At 45.7% G+C, this 22987-nt stretch overlaps 1 protein-coding gene across 3 annotated transcripts in view; it reads left to right on the top strand.

The window, feature by feature from the left end:
• Nucleotides 1-22330: 22330 nt before the first annotated feature.
• The window catches only part of Galnt6 (polypeptide N-acetylgalactosaminyltransferase 6), a 35069-nt gene continuing 34412 nt past the window's right edge, over nucleotides 22331-22987 (top strand). The window contains exon 1 of one of the 3 annotated variants that reach the window (XM_013159413.3): nucleotides 22331-22440. The gene's annotated coding sequence lies outside the window, so the exon portion shown is untranslated. Of the gene's footprint in view, nucleotides 22441-22535; nucleotides 22977-22987 lie in introns of those variants that run through there. The other 2 variants (XR_010049282.1, XM_013159412.3) reach the window with 2 other exon arrangements.

Below are 22987 nucleotides of genomic sequence, written 5' to 3'. Positions count from 1 at the left end.
CTGTAAAGAAATAACAAACTTACTGAGAGAGAAATTAGGGAAACAACACCTTTCACAATAGCATCAAAACAAATGAAATACCAAGAATTATACTAACAAAGAAAGAAAAAGCCTTTACACTGAAAACTACAGCATTCTGATATAGGAAATTGAGGAAGAAAACAGAAAATGGAAAGATACCTCTTGTTCTTAGGTAGGAAGAACCAATATAGTGCAAATGGCTTCCAAAGTTGTTATACAATTTTAATGCAATTCCAATCAACATTCCAACAGCATATCTCATGGGGTTAGAGGAAACAACCCTAAAATTCATTTGGAACCAGACAAGACCTAGAATAGCAAAGGTAATTCTGGGCAACGAAGACAAGACAGGGAGCATCACAATCTCAGACTTGAAATTATACTACAAAGCTACTGTGACAAAAACAGTATGGTACTGGCCAAAAACAATCCTGAGGATCAATGGAACAGATGAGAAGATGCAGAAACAACTCCAGACATACTAAGTCATGTTATCTTTGATAAGTCATTCACTGGAAGAAAAATAGCCTCTTTAACAAATGGTGCTGGCTCTCCACATGTCAAAGATTAAAATTAGAGTCATATCTTTCACCATGTACTAAGTTTTAAAAAATAGATCAGAGATCTAAATAGTGAAACAGAAACATTAAGTGTTCTGGAAGATCAAATAGATAGACCTCTGGAAGACATTGGTGTACAATGGTTTATTGGTTTATTAACAAAACCCCAATCACACATGAACTATCACAAAGAATCAACAAGCAGGATGTCATCTTAATAAAAAGTTTTTTCACAGCAAGAGAAATCACCAACAGAGTAAAGAGACAGCCCACAGTGTGGGAAAAAAACTTTTTCCAGTTGTTCCTCAGACAAAGGATTACTATCTACAATATATAAAGAACCCCTCCCAAAATTAGATGCCCCAAATTTAAAGACCCAATCCAAAAATGGGCATCTGAAATGAATACACAATTCTCAGATGAAATAGAAATGGCAAATAAATATATGAAAAAATGTTCAACATCACTGGTCCTTCACGAAATGCAAACTAAAACCGAGCAAGCCCAAATAAACTTGAACAGACAAAATGGATTTCAAGCCAGGAATGATTAAGGAAGACAAAGAAGGTCATTACATCTTTGTAAAGGGAACAATCCAAAAAGAAGAATTATAAATACATATGCAACAAATACCAGTGTACCCAACTATATAAAAACAAACGTTAACAGACATCTCAACCCTAACAGAATGGCTATTATCAAGAAATCAACCAATAACAAATGCTGGCAGAGCTGCAAGGAAAAAGAAATACTTCTCCAGTGTTGGTGGGAGTGTAGACCAGTGCAACCACTGTGGAAATCAGTGTGGAGATTCCTCAAAAAACTAAGAGTAGGGGCTAGGGATTTAGCTCAGCAGCACAAGTGCCTGCCTGGCAAGCACTTGTGAATTCAATCCCTGGTACCAAACAAAAACAAAACAAAAAACTAGGAGTAGAGGTTCCATTCAATCTAGCAATTCACTTCTTGGTATCTTTCCAGAAGAATTAAAAGAATCATGCCACCACAATATATGCACACCCATGTTTATAGTGGCATAGTTTCTAATAGCCAAATCTTAGAAACAGCCTAAATGGCCATCCGCTGATGAATGGATAAAGATATGGTTTTTCATACAATGGAGTACTACTCTGCCAAAAGAAGGATAAGCTGCAGAATTTCTAGGTAAACTGACGGACCTTGAGACCATATTTTATGTGAAATAAATCAGACACACATGTTCAAATATCCCAAGGTTTCTGATAAGAGAAACTGAAAGTGTAAATAAAGAGCAAAATGTACAATAGATATTGTGAAATAGGAAGACAATATTCCAATGCGAGGGGAACTAGACAGTGGGGAGGGGGAAAGGAAAGAAATAAAAAGTGAAAAAATGAGAAAAGAAGGAAAAAGTAGACACAAAGCTTTTGTAAATAGGGCGGGGAAGAAGAGGGAAAGAGAGGGAAAGGGTTGGGGAAAAAAGGAAAGAAGTTACAGCACGTACATGTACAGGTACAAATTCTCTATGGTGAATGTGATTGTTATACATACCTAAAACGTACCAATAAAATCGGATTGGGAAAGGAAAAAAAAGAGTGGAGTGTGGATGCTCAGAGAATGAGGGACACTAGGGTTTGGAACTGGAAATACGTGTGTGTTTTTGGCGATGCAGATATGTGGAATTTAATCATCTATAGCAGCGGGGGTGACCTCCGCCACGTGTACCGCAGCAAGTACACAGAGCCCTTTCTGTAGGCACGAGAGCCAAAGCACCCCAGCAGCCAAGAATTGAGGTTTAATTGCAGTATAGTCACTTTGCAATAAATAAGCAGGTTTGGGTTGCAGTTTGGCACAGACTTTCTAGCTTCCACCACTGACCTTTGGGTCTTCCCAGTGCAGATCTGTGAAACAGACTTACATGAGACATTGTCAAGGGCTGTAGGTCTCCAGCTGGATGTGTGGGAGACATTATCTCGGGTCTAGGTCTTTAGCAGGACTCAGGCAGGACATTGTCATGGGATCCAGGCCCTCAGCTGGATTCTTTGGGCCCCTAGAGGATGAGCAGATCTCTTGCATTCTTTAGCATTTGACTTTTTGGGTGAATATTATAAAATAATCCTATAAATTGTGTGTCCTGTATTAAATCTATTCCCTTGTGAACCCTGACTACAATACCCAAGGTCTCTGAGGACATGTGAGGATATGAACCTGCTGTCTAGCACAAGTGCACAGTGGGATGCAATTATGTAACCATAACAACACAGACAACTGCTCATGTGCTATATGTTGGGTCAGTATAGAAGAATATGAATACATGATAACAACACTTGCAAGGACTTGACCATAAAAACGCAGGGGCTCTCTCTGCTCTGCTGCTGCTATGCTGGAAAATAAAAAATTGTCAAAAGGGCTACCAAATTAGGTGTCCTAGTCTTGTTATTAGGTAGCTCCCAAATCCAACTTTGTTTAATGGTGGGGAGCGCACACTAGGCAAGCACTGTACCACTGAACCGCACCCCTAGCCCCCAGCTCAATCTTATACCTGACTTCATTTTTCCACTTTCTTCTTCAGTACATGTCTAAACGCGAGAAAAATTTTGACGATGTCTTTGAGAGCCAAGGAAAGCCTCAATTAAGGCTTGTTTGTGCTGTCATCTGGGATCATTTCCTGCGGAAGAAAAGGACATGGGGAGAGACATGACTCTTTGTCAAGCTGAAAAGGTTATGCAGGTGCGTGATTTGTTTTCAGCCCCTGCCAAAGCACAGCGTATCTGAAGAGACTATAGATAGAATCCAGTCTTGTATGTTCACAGCAAGCTGCTAGCCTGGAACACTACGTGTTACCAGGAAGACTGTGAAGCCCCACAAAAAGTGAGAGCTGAGCTGCCAGCATCGCTCCCTCCTCCGTCCCTCAGCCTCACCGTCCTCTAGCGAGTTGCACTCATTTACATCTTGCTCCAGGCCAAGTGAGGCTCTGAGATGGAATGCAAGTGAAATGGCAGAAACCTAGCTTCTGCCCCCTCACAATCATCGTTACGATGTTAGGACAGAAGCAGAAGCAAAGAAAAGCACCCCAGGGAGAACAAAATGAAACAAAAAGCATACTGTTAAAAACAATTGCTGGGGGCTGGGGATTTAGCTCAGCGGCATAAGCGCCTGCCTTGCCAGCAGGCAGTCGTGAGTTCGATCCCCGGTACCTATAAAAAAGGAAAAAGACAAAAAAAAAAAAAAAACAATTGCTGTATGCAAGGCAAGAAAAACCTTGTAGGAAAGGAGTGTGGAACTTCAGATCTAGGTGAGAAGTCGTTCGGGAATTTGAAAGCATTGTGTTCACTAAGAACTACTTGCTAAATCCTTGATATCAGATCCAAACATTTTCATTATATTAAATATACTTAGCTTATCTGCTCCTAACAAAAACCTAACACCACTTAGAAGCCAGGTCTGTACAACACGGTTTCACTCCACATCTTATCTACTTGGGGCTAAGAGCTTATTGTATTAAATCAGGAAGTTTTTATTCTACTTTTACCCAATAAGCCTGGGATTTCCTTATAAGGTGGCAGCAAATTTAATATTTCACCTTCGTAAAATTCTACTCAACTTTAAAAAATCATCTTTATTTAATGTGTATCCATCAGTTTATAAATGTACACAGGAACTTTTATAGACTAAGAAATTAAAATGTGGTTAGGTACAGACCCTCGCTCAGCCAGTTAGTGGCAGAGCTGAGTCGGGAACTGATGTTTTCCATTTTTTCATGAGGCTTCCTAGAAATATAATTCTATGCAGCCACATTCTGCATACAGTTAAACTGGCTTTAATCAAACAGTGAAAACATGACCCTTCTTTAAAACTGACATTACTCCACCACCACCATCTAGCAAGAGCCCAGGATTTCTTCTGTTACTCTATCAGATAAGAGCTTCACATAATTTCCACTTTGGAAAGTGTTTCAGTGATACCAGTTTGTTAGTTATGGAACAAACTCTCACCCATTCTGAAAATAATGATTACTGCTTCTTATCTCTAGAAGCATGTTATCTGTCATGGATGTAAATTAAGTCCAAGTTACTGTTACTTCCAATAATATGTCCCTTGAGAGCATATTATCCAGTTAATGAAAAAGAAGAGATTCATTCAAGGTCTGGGCTGGAGCAGGGAATAGACATAGAATGTGAATTTATTTCACACATTTATCTTTTCTATCTCTAATCTTTTGCCAAATTGAAAAAGCCAACTCCCCTCTTTAAAGAAGTCAGAGTTTAGGGGCTGGGGACTTAGCTCAGTGGCATACACGCCTGCCTGGCACGTGCAAGGTCATGAGTTCGATCCCCAGTACCACACACACACACACACACACACACACAAAGTCAGAGTTCTCCAATCCTTTGTGTAAGCCAACTGAAACTATAAGCAAAAGTATCTGAGGGGCAGGGTTTAGCTTAGTGGGATTTAGCTTAGTGGCTGCCTGACAAGTGTGAGATCCAGAGTTTGATTTCCAGTATTCCCCCCAAATAATAATATTTGACCAGATATATAACTCAGTGGCACAGTGCCTATCTGGCAAGTGCAAAGTCCAAAGTTCAATTCCAGTACCAAACAAGTAATAATTGGAATCATTTATTAGGCCGCCATGATGGCGCATGCCTGTAATCTCAGGTTGGGAGGCTGAGGCAAGAGAATCACTGTGAGGTTCAAGGCCAGCCTAGACTGCATACTGAAACCCTGTCTCAAAAAGGAAAGAAAAAAAGTATCTGCCAGATATGCCTAAAACAATCAATGCTATCAAATAGTAATAAAGAAGGATAAACTAGAGCCTTATATAGCTAAATGGATGTAACTTGAAACCATACTCAGTGAGATAAATAAGACCTGTTTATATGTGTAAACATCATATTGTCTCATTGGTGTGGGACGCTGAAAAAACAATGTATGTATGTGTGTATGTATATAAAAACAGTTAAAATAGTTATAGTACTAATTTGAGTTCACTGAAGAGAAAGATTTATGCTGGTATTGTTTGGACAACTGAATGCAGATGTCTTGTGCTCTGGGTGAATGATTTGGGGATGACAATGTACAATGTGTGTACCATTGTTGCCCCGATTGATGTTTTGAAATTTTGTTTCAGGTTTTTTTTTCTTTTTCTTCTTGAAATGAAAAGGATTGGACAAAAATAAAACAAAAGGATCAGTAAACCCAGTGGAACACACCTGTAATCTCAGCACTTGTGAGGCTGAGGCAGGAGGATCACCATGAGTTGGAGGCCACCCTGACCTACATAGTGAGTTTGAGGCCACAACAGACTGCATGGTAAGACTCTATCTCAAAACGAAACAAAGATAGTGAATCACAATTGGGGGGGGGGGCAGACAGGATCACACATACATAATCCCAGCACTCTGAGAATTTGAGGTAGGAGCATCACAAGGTTGACTCCAGCCTGGGCAACTTAGAGTATGTCTCAAAAAAATTTTAAAAGGCTGAGGATGTAGATTAATGTGGAGACCCTGAGCTCAACCTCTAGTACAATTAAAAATAAAAATAAAAATATAAAATTCAGCCCTAGGGATGTGACTCAGTGGTAGAGCTCTTGCCTAGCACATGAGACCCCATGATTCAATCCTCAGCACTGTAGAAGTGAAACTTAGCTTTAAAAGCACAAATACAAACATGTATCTCTGTTTGGAGTAGGCAAAATGAACTACAGTTTTCATATATATTTGGAGGGATTTTTTTTTCTTTTTTTTTTTTAGCTTTTTGAGACAGAGTCTTGCTTTGTAATTCACCCTGCCCTTGAACTCACTATGAAGCTCAGACTGGCCTCGAAGTCATAACAATCCTCCTGCCTCAGCCTTCCAAATCCTGGGATTAAAAGAGTGCACCACTGCGCCTCACTGGGTGATTATAATGTATCCATCAGTTTGGATCCTTCCAGAACTTCTTGGCTTTATAAGCTTGTAATCTTTGGAAGGGATCCCAAAGTCCTAAGGACAAATTTTCGACCCAATACAATTTCTCCTACACAGCATCACAGAGAAGGGGGCATTCAGTTCGCCTTGGATATCTCCAGGAACAAGGGGACTTGCCAAGAATAACAGCATCTCTGTCTCAGGTACACTTTGAAACTTTCATCTCTGTTCAAGTTCTTTTCTGTAAAGAAAATATCTTTTCTGTAAAGAGAATATCTGTCTGTTCAGTCTTCCCCATGATACCCCTTCCAATCACAGGATGGGATCAGGATGGGATTCCTGATTCTAGCAAGCCTGGGCTTTTTAGCTACCACAGCACCCAGCCAGAAACAAGCTGGCCTAGCTGTCTCCCCTGTATCCTAGCAACCACCAGGATGCAGGAAGGGGTGGAGCCTCAGAAGAATACGGATCAGGCTGATGTCACTGCAGGTTAAGCCTGCAGCTCTACATTCTGAGAACTAGACAGGACATGTTATTTGCATCCCAAATTGTGAGAGTCCCTGATGTCACATGCATGCCCTTCACTTGGCCTGCATCTCTCCCATTTTCTTATCAGGCAAACTTTCCCTCATTCCTCACCAACCAGCTCGTATCACTCCTTTCTTCATGCCCTCACCGAGCCTCCTACACATGCTCCTCTGTCAACACTCTTACACAGTGATTGCCCAGGGGACTGGGAGCCGGGACCTTGTCCTTCGTGTCTGATTTCCTAGCACCTAGCACTGCCCTTCCACAGTAGTGCTTTTGTGGTCTTCACAGTACTTTCAGAGCATGCACCCTTCCAGCTGGAGCTGGGCTGCCAGAATGTTCCTTCTTCTCCTCAGTCCAGATCTCTCCCGTGGGATAATTTTATGTGTAGCTGGCGCTGTCTGTCATGAGACAGAGTTCTCTAAGAGATAGATGTGTGTCTTTTGCCCTTTTTTGGTGCCAGCTCCATTTATATAGAAACAAATGTAACTTCAGCTGCCGCAGCTGTTGCTGTCACCACTACCACAGCTGCTGCCAGCCCCACTGTGACCGTATGTCCTACTTGCAGGATACTCTGAAGGAAGTTTTTTGGGTTTTTGTTGTTGTTTTGTTTTGTTTTTTACTTTTTGAGACAGGATTTCACTCTGCAGGCTGGCCTTGAACTCACTTTTTAACCCAGGCTGGCCTCAAACTCACAGCAATCCTCCTGCCTCAGCTTCCTAAGTACTGGGATTCCAGACATGCACTACTGTGCCTAGCCTTGAAGCAAGTATCTTGATAGTCACATTGCATCATCTCTCCAGGGCTTTCTGTCCTGTGAGTTCCCAGGGAATCAGATGGCCCAGTTTGTTTAAAACCACATGATCCGCTGCACTCATACCGCAGTTTATGGTCTTTAGTTTATCAGCGGTATTGAGATATGGTTCTGCTTTCTGAAAAATAGGTCACTTCCTATATTCATTATTTGGCAATCAGCCTTCTCCTAGTTGACAACAGACAGAACGTTAAATATCTCTTTCCTAGATATGAATAATATTTCCTCCAGGACTATGAATCAAAATCCTTAATAATGTTCACAGACTTCAACTCAGTAAATTACACTTCTTGAAGTTAAAACGACCATAGATATGCAAGAGGGAATTAACAGCAGCACTCTGTGTAAAATGGGAGAGCGCTCCTTGGAGAATTTGGCTGAAAGCTCTCCCAAGCAAATTTGAGGGGCACAGCCATAGAAAACCGGCACTCCGGAGCCTCAGGCTGTAATGAAGTGGGAAACAGAGACCTATCCAGTGCTCAGAGGGATGAGGTACAGCAGGCCCTGAGGGGCCCTGGGGCCAGCTTATTATTGCCTCTCTTTGAAGGATCACCTTTTTCTCAAGAGGAAAAGTCCTCTAATTCCATGTTTCCCACCCATCTCCATGACCTACTTGGGAAATTGTCTGGTTCAGGAGCATCTTGCAGGATAAAGCCAATCCCTCATCCCTCTCAATCTAATGTGTCCACACTTCTATACTGTAAGTCATCTTTTAGCTCCCCAGCTCCTTTCCTCTGCTCCCTACAGAGGCGGAGGCATCATTTCCTAATATTTCTCTTGGGAGTACCTCTCTGCTTCCTCCCTTCCAGATCGGAGTTTAAAAGATCATAGACAACACTTTTACCAAATGCCCTATAGCAATAAATTTGTGCAGCATATCATATCACTTGTTAGGTTCTTTTGGTTGAAAAATTCAAACGAATTTCAAATAAAACAGGAAAAGGAAGGGAAGGGAAGCAGGGAGGAAAAGAGGAAGAAAGGAAGGGAAAGGAAGTACAGGTCTAGGAACAAACAGCTTCAGGTACAGCAGAACACAAGTGTCCAAAGGATATCATTAACTCTCTTCACTCATGTAATAGCAAGGACGGTCAGCTGCCACTCTAAGCCTCGATCACTCATTTTCCCACCTAATGATTTTATCAGTGGAGTTATGGAAGTAGAGGATAGAATTGCAGGCAAGAGGGCTCCATCATTTTGCTGATTTCAGGAAATGTCTCAGAGAAGACTGAGAGGCCTGGTTTGGTAATATGACTAACCCTAGCCAATCAGTGTTCCCAAAAGTTCCTAAGTGCAAGCCTGATGCTAAGGAGTGAGGTAGGCCTTATCTAAACTTCCTAGACTAAAGGGGAAGGAAGGAAGGAAGAAAGGAAGGAAGGAAGGGAGGGAGGGAGGGAGGGAGGGAAAAAGAGAAAGGGAGGGAGGAGAGAGGAAAGAAAGAAGGAAAAGAGAGAGGGAGGAAGGAATTGACTAGAGAAAGATGGTTCCCCTAAGGAAATGCTAAATAAAAATGTAGGTTCTTGACATTCGACTGGCCCTGTCCTTACACCTAGTCATAAGTCAGCTTCCACAGGTCAGCAGTTCTAAGGTCACCAGACAGCCCAAGATTCCAAAGCCATCCATCTGCTTCACATTTGTGTCTGACCTTATTACAGTAAATACAAAATAGTAAGGGTGGCTACATAGGAAGGTTCCTAAAATTTGTGCTTATATCTGGCTTCGCCCACTTCTTTTACCTGTGCTAAGGCAGACATCACAGTGGCAGCCCAAAGAAAGAAATGGGGTCTCCGGGATTTGACAGGCATAGTTGCTATGTATGGCTGTGCGATTTGTGTTATGCGCAAGCTTAGCTTGTCAACCCAGGTATTGTGAGCCCGTGTCTACCGTTGGGTAATGATACAGTCCCCCTGTGGGCTGACAGCCACTCTGCCTACAGCTCAGGTTCAGATAAAGAGTGACTTCCGCAAGGCAAGGATTTCAGAGCTTAGGATTTATCCCTGGGCGACATGACAGGGTAACAGAATTATGGCTTCCAGACTACTGTTGCTGGATCATTGTTGGGAGCCGCGTCTGTGATAGCTCGCCTTGCGCGGCGGACGTGCGGCCTGTGGTAAAGAGCAAAGCCTGAGGTAGATTACCCCTCCCATCGAATATGTTAGTTTCCTGCTTACCGCGTAAACAACCCGCTCAACAATATAGTCTGCCTGGCAACTGATGATGTTAGCCAATCAGCTTGCCTTGCTTACTTTAACATGATTGGACACTGTACCCGTATATATACTGGTGCCACCCCTGGGGGGAAGAAGAAGCCCGGAAGTAAAAGCCCAAAAGGAGCCGCGGAGAGCGGACCGGTAGAGGCTTTGGGGCAGACTGAAGCACAAAAGGAGCCGCGGGGAGCGGACCAGAGGAGGCTTCAGCTGGGAGAACCCAGGGCAGGCTGTACGGAGAAGGAAAATAAAAAAAAAAGGGTTGTCCACTACCAGACTTTGTCGTGTGTCCTTCCTGCCGGCCGGGAGCGGACATCGACATTTGGTGGCCCGTACGGGGACTGATCACCCCCGAGACGTGGAAGTGGACAACGCTCCAGTACAGAGCTGCGAGACAGGTGAGTTGGGGATAAGCCTGGGCTCTGGGTGGCGCGCACCTACAGGGCTTTTAGACTCCCCTCAGGCTCACGCGTAAGTGGCGGATTCCTTGGGCCTCACGCGGTGAGTAACATATTAAAAGATGGGAAACATGTTAGGTAGCAACACTAAGAGCGAGGGTGGTTGTGGAGAAAGCTCTCAAGAGCTTACAAAAGTACGCAGGGTATCTGAGCAGGCCCAGTCAGGGAGCTCCCGAGAGGGGTCCGTCAAGGGGAACAAGGATGCTAAGGAGGAGGACGGGGCTCTAGCCTCGGAGTCGTCTGACTCCGAGGACGAGGGAAAGTTGAATGGCAAGGAGGCCAAAGAGACCAGCTGTCAGGAGCCTAAGTCGCTCAATAAGGAGTCGCAGGGTTCTTTTCCAGCGTTGCCCCGCGAATTGCGCTCTGCTCAACCTGGTCTGCGGAGGAGTAGAGAGCTCCTGAGCGCTCCCCGGCGCGAGAGGGAGGCGAAGCCTTCCGCCCCACCTTGGGGGCCGTTTCCGGAGGCGATTCCTCGCCACGAGGCGGCCGCCTGGGAGCTCTCTCCCCTTTCGCCAGAACAGGAAGTGATGCACGGGCCCCCATTTTCCGCCCAATCACGGCCGCTGTCTTATGCTCCGCCGCCGGCGGGTCGGTATTTTTACAGGCGGCTTTGGCAGGGGGGACGCTTGTCTCATGAGGTACATCCACCTGGGATAGATAGTGGCCCCTACGGGATATTTCCTGTACAAGTAGCTATGGGCCAGGGACGCAATGTATGGGAGCCTTTTGAGATAAAGCAGATTAGGGAACTTAAAAATGCAGTTACAACCTTTGGGCCGACTGCGCCTTACACCATTGCCATGCTGGAGAATCTGTCTTCTGGGCCCCTCACCCCCGCGGACTGGATTCAGCTGGCAAAGGCGTGTCTGCCCTCGGGCAGTTACCTGGATTGGCGAGCCTGGTACGCAGAGTTCTCTGCAGAGCAGGCTGAGAGAAACGCCAATCGGGGAAACCGGGGGTGGAACAAGGAAATGCTTATGGGAGAAGGTCGGCACGCTGATGACCAGACCCAGTTCCCCGGCGCTGTCTATGAACAAATCAATGCCATAGGGCTCCGCGCCTGGAAACAGGTAAGTGGTGCCGGAACTGCCTCCTTGTGTCTTTCAAAAATAATTCAGGGTACCACAGAGCCATTTGTTGACTTTGTGGCCCGAATGCAAGATGCTGCCGATAAGATATTTTCTGATCCGGGAGTGGCTCAACCGCTGGTAAGACAGCTGATTTTTGAGCAATGTACAAAGGAGTGCAAGGCAGCGATAGCTCCTCATAAGAACAAGGACCTCAACGCCTGGATTAGGATATGCAGAGAGATAGGGGGGCCGCTCTCCAACTCGGGAGTGGCTGCTCTCCTGGCCGCGGCTGTACAGCAGAGGGGACCTCGCGGGTTAGAAGGGGAATGTAAGGCTAAAGGGTGTTTTGCCTGCGGGGAGCCAGGACACATTAAACGTCATTGCCCAAACAATGCAGATGCTAGGCCTCGCCCTAGGAATGAAGAACCATATGTTTGTGGGCGATGCAAAAAGGGATCACACAAAGCTGAGGAGTGTAGGTCGGTCTTTGATGCTCAGGGCAACCGTATTTGTGGACAAGATGCTAGAGAGCCAAAAAACGGCCAGAGGGGGCCCCCTTCACAGGCGGGCCCCCGCCCCAGAGACAGGACAGCTCAGGGTGGCAGCCTTCAACAAGGGCCACCCCTGGGTCAGCAGGTGTGGACCTCAGTGTCGCCTCCAGACTTATACAGAAGGTCACCATTAGGATGGATGGCGTTAGGACCCTAAATGACATGCAAAAGCTATTGGGAGACATTAATTGGATTAGGCCATATTTACATATACCAAATTCAGATCTCAAACCCCTGTTCGACCTTCTGAAGGGAGACCCAGATATAGCCTCCCACAGGAGGCTCACTCCTGAGGCAAGAGCTGCCTTACAGAGAGTGAAAAAAGCCTTAGGTGGGGCTACCTTACACAGAATTGAACCAGGGCGACCCTTTGATGTCTGTTTGCTACAGACTAGTCTACAGCCTACAGCGGTGATTTGGCAGAAAGGACCACTACTGTGGATACACCCTAAGGTCTCACCTGCAAAAGTCATAGAGCATTACCCGGAGGCAGTCGCTTCATTGGCCCTTGAAGCGCATGATAGAGCTGTCCAACATTTTGGCTCAGGACCACAAGCCATCCGAGTACCCTATACCGCCAGCCAGATCAAGACCCTGGCTGCCTGCATAGATACCTGGGCCATTCTGAGATGTGTTTTCCATGGGGATATAAACAATCAATACCCTAAAGACCCTATCTTGTCATTTGTCACTCAGCACCCTATAATTTTTCCAAAGGTTACTGCCTCTGAGCCATTAGTCCTAGCAACTACAATATACACAGATGGCTCCAAGACGGGGATAGGCGCCTATGTGATCCTAGGCAAGCCCCCGGTTACCATACAATTTAAACCAGATCAGCCTCAGGTGGTAGAACTGCAGATCGTTAAAATGATTCTTGAACGGTTCTCAGAAGCCATTAACATTGTCTCCGATTCTAGGTATGTGGTCAATGCTATGCAAGTGCTTGAGACTGCCAGTTTAATTAGATCCACTTCCACAGTGGCTGGACTGTTCCTGTCTATCCAGACATTGCTTCAGAACAGACACCATAAGGTCTTCACCACCCACATAAGAGCACATACATCCCTGCCGGGGCCCATGGCACAGGGGAATGCGGCTGCTGACACTGCCACTCGCCCGTTATGGATTTTTACCTTACTAACACCAATCGAGCGAGCCCGTGCCTTCCATGATAAGTTTCATGTTAATGCCAGGACACTAGCAAACCATTTCCATGTTTCTAGAGCAGATGCACGAGATATCGTGCGACTATGTGACTCCTGTGCCACATACAAACCTGCCATACCGATGGGAGTAAACCCTCGAGGTTTGATCCCTGGTGATGTTTGGCAGATGGACATCACACATATACAGGAGTTTGGGACTCTTAAATATGTTCATGTTTCCACAGACACCTGTTCTCACGTCATATTCGCAACAGCAGAAACAGGTGAAAAAGTGTCTAATGTGATCAATCATTGCCTGGCAGCTTGGGCCGCATGGGGCAAACCAAAAATATTAAAAACTGATAATGGACCAGCCTATATAGGCAAAGCCTTCAATGAGTTCTGCAAAATGATGGAGGTTCAATTAAAACATGGTATCCCATACAATCCCCAAGGTCAAGGAATCATTGAGAGGGCTCATAGAAGCCTCAAAGAAATTTTACAAAAACAAAAAGGGGGAGTAGGCCAAGGCCTGGCCCCAAAGGCACGATTATCCATGGCACTATTCACACACAATTTTTTAAATTTAAATAATGATAATCGCTCCCCAGCTGTGGAGCACTGCAACCCTTCCCCCAACCATAAAGGGTGGGTGAAGTGGAAAGATGTCCTGACAGGACAATGGATGGGCCCGGATCCAGTGGTCAGCTGGAACCGAGGCGCGGTTTGTGTTTTCCCACAGGAACCGGGACGAGAACCACTGTGGATACCGGAGAGACTGACACGGGCAACAAAGCCCTCGACTGAAGATCAGACCTGCCCTACTGGAGATCCATCACAGACCAACCAATAAGATGAATAGAAATAGCGATAGCCCGAAATGGACAAGAAGATCCTCAGGCATATGCATGGCTTGCTCAATTGGCCCACGACCGAGTCTAGATATGGCGGGCATCCCTCATTCTCCTCCATAAGGTGACAATACACAGCAGGGTAGGTGAGTCAATGACGGGTAAGAGCGTGCCTCCCCAGCACGACTCGACCTAAGCCAGGCCCTACCCCATCCTGCACGTAAGCCGCTGGACTGTTAGATGCTGCCCAGGTCTAAATTTCTCTCCGAGGGGATTTCTTTACGGAGAGGAAATGAGTGCAAGCTTGTGTGCATCCAGGTTCCGTCCAGTTTGTGCCTGGCCCTAGAAAAAGGACGAGGGCCTCAGGGCCTTGGCAGACCATGGCATGGCCAACCAGGGTCTAAGCCAAGGACCTACGGTGGACCTACACATAGGGCATAAGCCTCTGCACCCAGTCCAGGAAGGGCTACGATGCGCACATTCATAAAAAATAAAATAGGGGGAGATGTTGGGAGCCGCGTCTGTGATAGCTCGCCTTGCGCGGCGGACGTGCGGCCTGTGGTAAAGAGCAAAGCCTGAGGTAGATTACCCCTCCCATCGAATATGTTAGTTTCCTGCTTACCGCGTAAACAACCCGCTCAACAATATAGTCTGCCTGGCAACTGATGATGTTAGCCAATCAGCTTGCCTTGCTTACTTTAACATGATTGGACACTGTACCCGTATATATACTGGTGCCACCCCTGGGGGGAAGAAGAAGCCCGGAAGTAAAAGCCCAAAAGGAGCCGCGGAGAGCGGACCGGTAGAGGCTTTGGGGCAGACTGAAGCACAAAAGGAGCCGCGGGGAGCGGACCAGAGGAGGCTTCAGCTGGGAGAACCCAGGGCAGGCTGTACGGAGAAGGAAAATAAAAAAAAAAGGGTTGTCCACTACCAGACTTTGTCGTGTGTCCTTCCTGCCGGCCGGGAGCGGACATCGACAGATCATGATGTGGGGTGGTGCAGGTGTCAAGACAGTGGGCCTGTGGCTCTGTGCTCCCGCAGCCTGGCAAACAGTTTGCAGTCCTCACCAACTGCCAACATCGCCAAGCCTGAAGAGACGCTTTCACAAGAGGCCAAAAGGAGCAGCAGGCTCCAACCTGGATGCTCCCTTGTCTTGCTTCTTTAAACTGTTTTCTGCTGCTTTGGAAGTGTGCCAAGGAACTTCTGGCAGGACCTAGTGGTGACAATAGCCACACTCAAACCTCAGACTCGCCCAAACACTGAGTGAGCTAAGTTTTCTAGTGGAGGTACAAGCACAGATCAAGAAGATCATGCACTGGCCTCACTGAGCCTTCTGTTCAGGCCTGAGTGACCCAGGACACTTAGAGGAATTCAAGGATCTGGGTCTCCTTGGAGGCAGCAGGAGTGGCCCTGAGTGCCTTGTCACTGTTGAACACAGACTTTTATTATGTTCTGAGCAGTTCCCAGTCACTCACACACATTATCTAATCTAAACTGCACAACAGATCCGTATCAATGTCCTCTTTCATACAGAAGAGAAACAGGTAAACAATCTGCCCCTGATTATAGAACTACCAGCTGACTCATTCTCAGAGTCTCTCTTTTGATAGGGGGTAGTTATATGAGGGGATCCCTGGGCTGATATCTTGAGATGTGCCTCTCTCACAGCCTCTGGCTGTGGGACAACCCTGTGAAGCACTAGTAAAGGGATCTAGAACCTTCAGAATAGTCCATCTCTGGGCTTACAAAGGCAGAAGAGCATAAATACCAGCTCTGGGACTTCATTCATCAGTGGGGTCTCATAGCAACTCTCACCTGGGCAGCACCCCAAATCTCCCATCCAGCTACAGTTTTCTCAGCCATGGAAGTTAAAAGATTGGTTCAGGTGGACATGTTGACACATGCAGGAATCCCAGCACTCAGGAGGCTGAGGCAGGAGCTCTGCTACAAATTTGAGGCTAGCCGGGGTTACATAGTGAGTTCAAAGCCAGCCTGAACTACATAGTGAAACCCCGTCTCAAACAACGTTTGATTCATATTAACTCCAAGATTCTGTTGCATGCATTGTAATTCCTTTCTGTATTCATTCAAGGGTTCCATCATTTTCCTATGCTCCTCTTTTTTTGTCTGTCTTCTTTAGACCTGCTGAGCAATTCTTTCAGTATGCTTGTGATTTCTTGTTTTACCTGAGACATTATTTCTGATTTGACTGCTTTTTACAATCTCATGAAGTTGTTTCCTTACTTCCTCTCAGAGATTTCAGGTACGTGACTTTCATTTTCATCCATGACTGTGTCTCCCAGACTTGTTCTGTGTGGGCTGGAGGTCTGAGATTATTTTTACTACTTCGTCTTGATATTCTCTTGAGTTCCTCCCAACAAGCTGGTTGTGGAGCCCCAGGCACTTCCCAGGTTGACTTCCCCTATGCAGTGTAGGGGGTGGGACAGGCTCTTGGGTTCCTCTAACCCCATATGTACAGGGAGGTAGCAGGATGTGGAGCAGGCTTCTCCAGAGTGTGCAGCTATACTGAGGCTTCCCTGATGATCAGGGGTACATGGAGGTGGGGTTGCTTCTCTCAGCCTTTGTCTCTCTACACTAGGATGGCAGACACATATGGGTGTGTTTGTCTGCTAGTGGGTCCCGGCTGTCTGAAGGAACCAAGCGCCTGAAATGGTGGCCTACAGATGCACAGAGCTTACCTGGCTGTGTGTCCCTGCTCCTGCTGGCTGCCTGCAGGAAAGAACCTTCTGGTGACAGCTCCCTGTAGATGGAGGCAGATTTGCTGGTTCTCTCTGCCTGCACTGTGCACCCATGGGAAAGGGCCTTCGGTGGTGGCGCCCGGCAGGCAGAAGTGGATCTGTCTGGCTCTCCTGAAATTTCTTTTTTACAAAAAATACACAGATATCTTGAGATCTGGATTAATTTTAAGGAGATGATCTTATGTGATTTAAATAGAGAATTCCAGTCCCAGTTTGCCAATCCCCCATGTTTTCTAAGAGTGTAAAATAATATTAGTATTAAATTAATATTCATATAATATTAAATCTTCAGTTATAAAATAAAAGTTAACCAATATTCTCCTGGAATACATAATATTTGCAATAACCAAAGTTTAAAAATTCCAAGGAATTACTTTAAGAATTGTGCAGGTTGAGGTGGTATATGCCTATAATTCCAGCACTCAAGAGGCTGAGGCAGGCCAAAGCTACATAGTAAGTTCAAGGCCTGGCTGAACTACACAGCAAAACTCTTAGAAGCCTAGAAAAAAAAAAAAAGTACAGGTTGGGGAATGAATATTAGAACATTTTCCTGAGGTTCATAAAAAAGACTTGAATAAATGTAAAGACTTGAAGAACGTAGTAGCTAAGAACTCAAACTCTGAGGTCATAAGACCCACTGGGTTTATAAAATGCTCATTTGGTTGGGGATTTAGCTCAGCGGCATAAGCGCCTGCCTTGCAAGCAGGCAGTCGTGAGTTTGATTCCTGGTACTGATAAAAAACGAAAAAGACAAAATAAAATAAAATGCTCATTTATAAATATGTGGATAGGGGGACAGCTAGGATGATGGAACATGCCTATAATCTCAGCTACTTGGGAGGATGAGGCAGGGTGGTCATAAGTTCAAAACCAGTCTGGGCCAACTTAAGATCTATTTTAAAATAAAAGTTAAGTATAGTTCAGTGGTAAAATGTTTGTCTAGTATACACAAAGCCCTGAGTTTAGTTGCCAGTATTATTTAACAAAAAAGTGAGGATACTTAACGACACACCTCCTAGGAGAAAACAACACAGAAGTGCCTAGTTCTAGCCAGAGAAGGGGTCTTGTTACCCGTGATGCTGTTTTACAGGGCTCCATGAAGAATAAACATCAGCATTTCCTCAAACAGGTAAGACAGGAACTCAGATGGTTGGGCCCAAACTTGTGAGAAGCTCCTTTGTCTCACACAATATCCACTCTCATGCACAGACACTTTATTAATTTTCTAGAAAAACAGAACTAGCAGATGGAAGAGGGACAATTTTAAGGACCTAGTCCATGGACTTGTGGGGACTCAAAAATTCAAATTTGTAGGGCAGGCAAGCAGGCGAGAAGTCAGGTAATTGTTGACATTACAGTTTGGAGCCCAAAATCTTTATGACAGACCAACCATTTGGAAAGCCAGGCAGGGTTTCTACAAGGCAGTCTTGAGACATAACTGAATCTTCTTCCAGGAAACCTCAGTATTTAACCTTAAGGCCTTCAACTAATTGGATGAGGGTCACCTACTTTATGGTCGTAATCTGTTTTACTTAAACTCAATTGATTATAATTTGTTAATCACTTTTTAAAAAATTTTTTAGTACCAGGGATCAAACTCATGACCTTGCACTTGCCAGGCAAGCACTTGTGTTACTGAGCTAAATCCCCAGCTTGTTAATCACTTTTATAAGTACCTTCTTAGCAAAATCTAGTATTTCATCAAACAACTGGGCAGCATAGCCCAGCCAAGGTAACACAGAATTATGACAGCCAATCCGAAGCCTCAAAGTGCTGTCTAAACCCACCTCCCAGACATTTTCCCTTCAACTTCCTGTTGAGTTCCAGGACTTTAGTAGACTAAGCATGCACGCTATCCCTGAGCTACATCCTCAGTCTACTATTCCTTTTTAAGTGTTTGATTTTTGTTCATTGTAGATTTTTTTGGCAGTAATTTTTATTCTAAAATATTGTATCAGCGAGGTGTAGGGGTGCATACCCATAATCCAAACACTCTAGGAGGTTGAGGCAGGATGCCACAAGTTTGAGCCCAGCCTGCGTACCTGTGTGCAATTTAGTGATCCCTGTCTCAAAGTAAAAATTAAAAAATAGCAAAATCGGGGAATGTAGCAAAATCTGGGAAAGGCCCAGTACTGCAAACAAAGCCAGCACTGTAAATGTAACTAAAATCACATTAAAGTATTAAGTATCTGAATCACCATTTTGACATCTCTTTAAATTTTGCATACACGGCAAAAATTTCATTTGCTTCATCAGCCCTAGTCCAATCATAATCCTTTTCACATTTATCAGCTTCCGCCTTCCCACCCCAGTGGCTTACCTGTTGTACACTGCTAACGCACTTTGGACTTTAATTGAAGGAACGAATGAAGAAAGCAGAGATGGAAAACAGCTAATGACAATGGTTAACATTCTCGTACTTAGTATTTTTGTGTTCCAGGTACTGGGTTAAGCACTTCACTTCTTTAATAAGCCAGTAACAATAATAATAATAATAATAATAATAATAATAATAATGTACAGATTTTACAGAAGAACAAATTGAGAGGAGAGTAAACTGTAATGCATGAGTGACTTGCAGAACTGGAAGCAGCTCTTTCTGGATTCCTAAAATATCTTTTTCTCACTGTTTCCCTTCTGGGCATTGGAATAAAAACTGAGAAGGAGGAAGTATGAATACAGGAAGAGGTAGAGAGACAGAATTTAGAAGACCGGAACCATCATACTTTCATATCCAGTTATCTCACTTGAGCTTTGCAACTATTTGACAAGTTGGGTAATAACGGGTGGGGTGTCCCAGGTGGCCTCCCTCCTTGCCACCCTGGCAAGTCCGTAGCACCCTTAGCAAACATTCTGGATAAGTGAGGTCAGCACCTCTCCCTGAAGGGCGGGTCTCCCTTCTTCTGCCCCAGGGACTGAGTGGGGAAGGCAAAGATATGATAAGAGCCAGGGCTGACGTCACCAGCCTCTCAGATACCCTTGTCTAGCTGGCTTCACCTGATTCTGGTCCTCACCCTTCCTGCCTGATTGTGGAGAAAACCCCTGAAGCACACTGAGGCACAAAATGAAATTCAGAATACCCAAAACCAGAATCTAAAATGGCCCAGAAATAAAAATAAGAATGTGAGGAAATAAAATGAAATTCACAAGATTTGCTGAGAAGGGGTCATCTTAGGTCTTTGCACCTGGGGTAATTTGTGCATGTCTTACTCAGCGATAAAATGAGTTCTAGCCATGGGTGTGCAGAGATGATTTCTGAAGACAGTGACTGCAGCTCCAGGGAGGAAGGAAATGTAGTTTTCATTCTACACTTCATTTTTTAATTTGCACAACTAGGGATCCAACCCACGTGTGTGGAGCTACAGTCTCATACATTCCCCAGCTTTTTTTCATTTTAATTTTGAGACAAGGTCTCATTAAGTTGCCCAGGATGACCTTGAACTTGTGATCTTTCTGCCTTGGCCTCCACATATCTGGGATTAGAGGTATGTCTCACTGCACTTGACTTCTTTTTCTTCTCTGTGTGTGTGTGTGTGTGTGTGTATGCACGTGTGCACACCAGAGATCAAACTCACTACCTCCTGTTTGCCAAGCAGGCACTTACATCGCTGAGCTAAACTCCTGGCTCTGCCCCTGACTTCTTAAAATTTTTTAACCATGCCTGGATAAGCCTGGCATGGTGGCTCTTGCCTGTAATCCTAGAATTCAGGGGCTGAGGCAGGAGGATTCCTGAGAGTTTGAGGCCAGCCTAGCTTACTTACATAGCGGGTTCAAATCCAACTTGAACTGCATAGTGAGACCCCGTCTCAAAAAACAAAAAATAAAATAGTATTCATATATTATTTTTACATTTAAAGAACATACATACACACACATACACACACTCTTACGAATTAAACTCAGGGCTTTGCACATGCTAGAAAATCACTGTACAGAGTTACACCCCATTATTTAAGGTAGCCTGCCTGGAATGGAAGCCAAGGTGCCAGTCACGAGTAATGTGGTGGCTCCTCTCCAGACTTTCCTCTAGCAGAGTAGAGGGAGCCTAACCCATCCTTCCTGCAAGGAAAGAACAACTTAATTAGTGCACGACACTAAAGGGGTGCCTACCTAGTGCCTTCCAATTAGGTAGCTCATCATTCTGAGGACTCAGAGTCCTCAGTACTCACCGCAGCAGCACATGTAAAGCCAGCCAAAGAGAAATGGGCGGAGCGCTTGGCTCCTGGAGTGTTAACCACGTGGCCCAAACTCATGCTAGTTCTTGAGAGCTGTGCACCATCCCTCAGGAGCTTCAGCTGGGATCAGTGGCCACTAGCAAACCTTGGGAAAGAACCGAGACCACTCACTTCTAGTCAGGCAGGACCCTGATGAAGAATCACATGTCTGAAGGTCAAACCCACACAGGGAGCATCTAGCTCCAAAGAAGAGAGAAAGGAGGGGCAGCATCCCATGATCTTCAGCAGGAAATGCCCTTGTCCTGGGAAAAGGAGCTATTGAGAAAGGCAAGAACGGCTGCCCCTAGAGCAGGGAGTTAGAATGATCCACCAGTTTGTAAAGGGTCTAAAGAAGACAACTAGGAAGCTCAGTAGAAAATGTCTCTTTAGGAGTCATTTAACCCCCTCCTAGTCTCTAGTATGAAAGGAAGGGAAGCGGATTCTTCTGCTGCTTAACACTGGGGAGATGGGTGACCATGCCAAGAGTGAGTGGCACCTCTTTTTCTACGCCGGTGGGAATGTTGTCTTTCCTTGCCCCCCTCATATACAGTAGCTGGGAAAACTTTTCTTCCAACACTCTTGCTGGCTTTCTCTCCAGACTCTATCACAGAACGCCTTCCTTGGCCCTCTTAGGAATAGCTCAGTTCTACCATGAGGTCCCATATTAGAAAATAATATTGCTCCTTTTCATTCAACTGTTAATCCTCAAATGGTTCCCCTAGTCCTTCCCAGTCACTTCTTTAAGACTAAGAACCCACAAGGTTACATACAGAATGATAATTACCCACAGGATGCAAATTAACTAGATTGTCATTCCAGCGTCACCACTACTTGTTCAATGATTCTCACATTTGAATATGCACCAGAATCAGCAGGAAGACATTTTTGCAGCACTGGGGGATTGAACCCAAGGCCTTTGCACTGACCTAAATTCTCAACCGTGTATATATAATCTGTATGTGGCGACCCATATCTGTAATCCCAGGACCCTAGAGGCTGAGGCAGGAGGACTGTCTTAAATTCAATGCCAGTCTGGGCTACATAGGGAGATCGCCTCTTAGGGAAAAATTTTTTTCCTTAAGTCATACAGGCTGGGCTCAAATTTGTGATCCTCCTGCCTCAGCACCCCAGAGTAATGAAATTACAGTTCTGTTCCACCACACCTGCTCACCAGGAAGTTTTAAAACTCAAATTGCTGGGCTACTTCCCCAGGGTTTCAGGTTATCTCTGCACATCTATCTGCTGTGGGGCCTTGAACCTCACTTCCCTGTAGCGTGCCCTGCTGCTACTCATAGAGCTGTTCAGGAAATCACACTGTGAGAAAGCCTCTAGCTATGCGATCAGCACCTCCTGTGTACAGTCCGAGTAACGGTAAGGACCTGGTGAAGCTGATGTTTCAATCTGGCGCTTGGTACTAAGGCACGCGCGGTTAAAACCAGCTCGTGTTGGATGGGGGAAGGGCGTCGTTCGCCCAAGCCCTGCCTGCAAATGAAATCAAACCCGGGGCAAGCCCCGGGCCTCGCCCGCCGGCCGCTCCTCCGGTCAACCAGGCGGAGCTTCGCGGCTCAGGGAGCTCCCACCACGCCGTCCTCCAGGCTGCGCGCGGTACCACGCGGCTCCCTGCCCGCAGCGCTGCCGCTCTGTGGCTTTTGGGGCGTCCAGGACCCTCCGATCTGTTTCAGCGTAAAATCCGGCGTCCCGGGGTGGACCGAGGTGTGGGGGAGCCGGGCGCCCCCGCCTGCCGTGGCCCCGGGGTGCCGCCCGCGCGGCTGGGAGCACCTGGCCCGGGGCACCCGGCCTCCAAGACTGGAACCCGCCCCGGCCCCGCCCTCGCCTGGCCCTCGCCCTCGGGGCCGCCGGGGTGCGGACTCCGAGCGGGCGGCGGCGGCTCAGCCTCCGAGGTCCAGGTAAGTGCCGG

This window comes from Cavia porcellus, unplaced genomic scaffold (genome assembly GCF_034190915.1).
Source record: "Cavia porcellus strain 051 isolate PalLab524CR breed Dunkin Hartley unplaced genomic scaffold, mCavPor4.1 scaffold_8, whole genome shotgun sequence".
Classification (NCBI taxonomy): Eukaryota; Metazoa; Chordata; class Mammalia; order Rodentia; family Caviidae; genus Cavia; species Cavia porcellus.
This window is presented reverse-complemented; position numbering and strand designations above follow the sequence as displayed.